This window comes from Vigna unguiculata, unplaced genomic scaffold (assembly GCF_037176805.1).
Source record: "Vigna unguiculata cultivar grain cowpea cultivar isolate G323 ecotype 2 unplaced genomic scaffold, ASM3717680v1 ptg000395l, whole genome shotgun sequence".
Lineage (NCBI taxonomy): Eukaryota > Viridiplantae > Streptophyta > Magnoliopsida > Fabales > Fabaceae > Vigna > Vigna unguiculata.
This window is the reverse complement of record NW_028197030.1, coordinates 13,146-17,500: the sequence shown is the minus strand read 5'-3', so window position 1 is coordinate 17,500 and position 4,355 is coordinate 13,146. Positions and strand designations below refer to the sequence as shown.

The window sequence follows — 4,355 nt, the reverse complement described above, 5'->3', positions numbered from 1 at the left end:
TTTATCAAATTTGAATATCAGAATAGTAGATATAAATATAATTCAACGGGTTAGGTCCACTTACTTTTTTTTATTTTTCCATTATTGAATTTTACACTTTTTCTTTTTTATTACAAATAGAAACTTTTTCAAAATATCAAGAATCTTTTTATTCTTCCTTCAAATAGAAAGACTATTGCTTTTGAAAAAAAAAGTAAAAAGCCCCTTATCGGATTTGAACCGATGACTTACGCCTTACCATGGCGTTACTCTACCACTGAGTTAAAAGGGCCCTTTTTCTTTCTTTCAATTTCTAAATAAGGAACTAGCATGACTAGTACATATATTTGTTACTGTGTATACTTATTCTATAAATTTATATAAATTATTTCTATAAATTTATATAAATTATATAAATTAAATGATATAAATGGGATTAGAATACATGTACATCAATATCTATTATTTGTATAATGACTCATCAAAGAACAAAAAATTGGATTTACCTAGTGAATAGAATATAGTTAAAAAAAAGAATTGATTAAGATTGGATTTGATCCATATCAAATATATTATTTCAAAATGGATTCTTGAAGTCATTCTAATCATAACACTAAATTCTTTTTATTGATACATAAATGTACTCACAAAATAAAATATTTCATCGAAACATTGATAAAATCGAATCATTGATAAAATGGATTCAATATGTTCTGTCCCTAAACCAAATTTTTATTTTTTTATTGAAAAATTCTATTTTCCAAAGTTTTTTTTCTTAGTATTAGATATAAATCTACCTATCGAATCTTAGTATTAGTAATAAATGATAGAAATGAAGTTTTAACCTCTCGTCCTTTGCAACAAACGAATCATTCCTGTGAAGAATTTTCTCTTTATTGGAACATTACTTCTTTTTTTTTCTTATTATGACTGGAATAAAAAAATTTAGAAATATAAATGATTAATAAAAAATTTCTATGGAATTATGAAAGAACGAAAAATATTTTTTTTTATCGAATCATATCATTATATTGACAATTGCAAAAAACTGTTCATACTATGAACGTAGTATAATGGCGGTCGGGCAAGTATGCCCCCATCGTCTAGTGGTTCAGGACATCTCTCTTTCAAGGAGGCAGCGGGGATTCGACTTCCCCTGGGGGTAGGGTGTTACGAAAGGAAGTTGATCAAAAATTTTCAATAAAAACTGAAATGTATTCTTCCTATTGTGCTGGGTCGATGCCCGAGCGGTTAATGGGGACGGACTGTAAATTCGTTGGCAATATGTCTACGCTGGTTCAAATCCAGCTCGGCCCAAGAATTTGCCGATCCACTATGAAATTCTATAACCCATTTATAGTTCTCTGGAAATGACTGATGTGCTATGATACGGAAGAATCAAAATATTAAACATATCTAAGGTTATTTCTTTTTTTTCTGTATTCCATATTTCTTTCCACAAATTCAAAATCTTGTTAATAATCGGTATTCATGTCAAGATCTGTAAGTAGAAAATATAAGGAAAAATTGAAAAAAAAAATATTTTTTTTTCATTGATTCAATTTTCAATCGATTTGTTAATAGAATAAGAATAAGAAACGGATTACGAGTAATTTGTGTCGATCTCACTAAAGTGGATATCGATATACATATCAATATATAAAAAAATGCGCTTTTTTCATTTACAACAAAAAGGTTCGAATCCGAAATAGAAAAAGAAAAGGTTTGACAGAAACGGTCCGTAAAAATATTTATACAGTACACCCCTTTCCCTGGGATTGGTAGTTCAATTGGTCAGAGCACCGCCCTGTCAAGGCGGAAGCTGCGGGTTCGAGCCCCGTCAATCCCGTTGGATATAAATCCAAAAAAATAAAAAATAAATTCCTTTTTTGTGTATTTGTAGGGAATCAAATTGATAAACAAAATTTTATTTGGGGCCCCCCCCCTGCTTTTTCATTTGTTTCGCCGAAAAAGGAAGGAAAGGGATTTTGGACTTTCATCAAGAATAAATGTTTTTTTGTTTTATTTAGTATGGATAAAAGATCTTCCTATGTTATACTATTTCATGAGTTGATTTGATAGCTCAGATTTTGTGATTCATGATATTGATCCGATTTGATATCATTGAAATCCAATTTATACCATTGTTGAAAGATTGAACATTTCTATGGGATTAAATCCCGAATTTTTTTTTTAGAAATTTAAGAGAAATAGAACATAATAAAGATTATGGAAGTAAATATTCTCGCATTTATTGCTACTGCACTGTTTATTCTAGTTCCTACTGCTTTTTTACTTATAATTTATGTAAAAACGGTAAGTAAAAGTGACTAATTTCACTGAAATATGATTTCTTCATTTTTATGAATGATTTAAAAAAATGATCGTACAATCAGCGTAATCCAGATAGTAGAAATCAATTTGATTTCTACTATCTGAGAATTGCGTCCAATTTTTTTTTTCAGATTCTTTTTACAAACAATTCCGGTATCTTAGGAAAAAAAGGGGGTAAAAAAACAGGAATGGTTATTACACGGTCCGCCATTTTCCATATATATATATATCTATATAACCAGGTTAAGCGTCAGTTCATCGAAATAGAAATTTTAAGAAAAATTTGATTGGAATAGGAATCCATTTCTTCTTCTTTTTGATTCCCTTGTTTTTCTCAAAATAGGAATATGGGAATAATGAAAATATTTGTTTGATTGAAAGAGTATTTTCAATTCCTATAAGATACATAGAATACATTACACTACTAAAATATAATAGAATCAAGATAGATTTTCTATTTGAACTCAATTAATTAGTATTAGTTTAAATGAAATATTTTCATTCAATAGTTTCGAAATTCAAAAATTCAGGTAGAAATCAACAAGGTTACTTGGATCCCTTAACTCAATTTTTAGTATCCCTATAGCCCACTTCTTCCCCATACTACGAGGGAAAGGGAAAATGAAAAAACTACCATTAAAGCAGCCCAAGCAATACTTACTATATCCATGTAAATTTTGTCTCCTATCTCTATAAATATGAAGGAACTATTTCATTATTTTTTCAAATTTTTTATTCTATTCTTTTTTTTGTATTATTCGCTAAAAATACTATACTATAATAGTGGAATTGCTATTACAGAGTCAAAAAAAGGATTCTGGGCTAACATCATTCACGAAAAACAAGAATTCATTCTATTTATTAGTTATTAGAACATCTAAAAAGTTTTTTTTGATTATTTTTAGTAAAATCATAAAACATTAAACATAAAAAAATTATAGGAAGTTATAAGTCAATGAATGTTACTACCAGGTGGGAATATTAAGATTTCTCTTTTATCATTTCCTTAAGGATTTCATAAAAAAAGAATCAAGACAGATTCATTTGCATACTTATACTCTTCTTTCTATTTGAAATAGTCCCTTAAATGTCTCCCAATTCGTTCTCTAAAATAATTAAAAAAACTTTTTTTCTTTTCTATTCGATTTTAGAATCAAAACTTTTTAATTTTATTAGAATATAGAATATGAAAATCTAAAGAATACTTTTTTTGAATATTACGAAAGCGAATTAGCTAAATTAAAGCTATTAAATAGAATTGATCTAAATAAATAATATTGATAAAATGTGGAAGCACTCATAAACTTTAAATTAGTCTGTATAGAAGGTTTTTCTTCTGCCTTTTCTCTACCTAAAAATGGACTTTCCTATCCGACTTATTCTTAATCCAATCTAATAAAAGACCCAGTCAGGAGACAGACACTACAATAGTTGTGTAGTGAACGAACTATCATTTCTAAATTTATGGATTCCTTTTCACTACTAGAATCTTTCCTTGAATTCGAGACAAAAATATTTACAACATTTTTTAAGCTACTGATGCTTATAATTTCGAATCAAACGCAATTCTCAAGACTCCTTTTCCCTCGCTTGCTTCTGTTGGAAAAAAAGTTTTCTAAAAAAACGTAATATAATCTTTCATTTACAGTTTCTTATCGATCAGGCGACACCCGGATTTGAACTGGGGAAAAAGGATTTGCAGTCCCCCGCCTTACCACTCGGCCATGCCGCCAATAAAAATATAGATATGAAGTTTTTGAGAATACTCCCCCCTTTTCTTTCTATTGAAAAATTGAAAAACAATCTTGAGACAAATCGCAACCGTTAACTATTCTTTTATGAATTATTCTTGAATATTTGAATAGAAATTTTTTTTTCTTAATGAGATCAGAAAATAAAAATTGATACATAACCAATCAATATTGCTTTTTTTTTTAACTTTGTTCATTCTAATTATAACAGCAACTTTCAATATATGTAAACCCTAGAATATCAATTTGATCTGTTACACAGATATTATCTAATCGAGTATCTTATCCATA

At 28.4% G+C, this 4,355-nt stretch overlaps 3 non-coding genes across 3 annotated transcripts; 1 reads left to right on the top strand and 2 right to left on the bottom strand.

The window, feature by feature from the left end:
* Positions 1-199: 199 nt before the first annotated feature.
* Positions 200-271, bottom strand: TRNAT-GGU (transfer RNA threonine (anticodon GGU)). The gene has a single exon. It is a non-coding gene; the product is annotated as a tRNA-Thr (tRNA).
* A 941-nt stretch (positions 272-1,212) lies between these two features.
* TRNAY-GUA (transfer RNA tyrosine (anticodon GUA)) lies at positions 1,213-1,296 on the top strand. Its single transcript has one exon. It is a non-coding gene; the product is annotated as a tRNA-Tyr (tRNA).
* A 2,678-nt stretch (positions 1,297-3,974) lies between these two features.
* On the bottom strand, positions 3,975-4,045 carry TRNAC-GCA (transfer RNA cysteine (anticodon GCA)). The gene has a single exon. It is a non-coding gene; the product is annotated as a tRNA-Cys (tRNA).
* Positions 4,046-4,355: the final 310 nt, after the last annotated feature.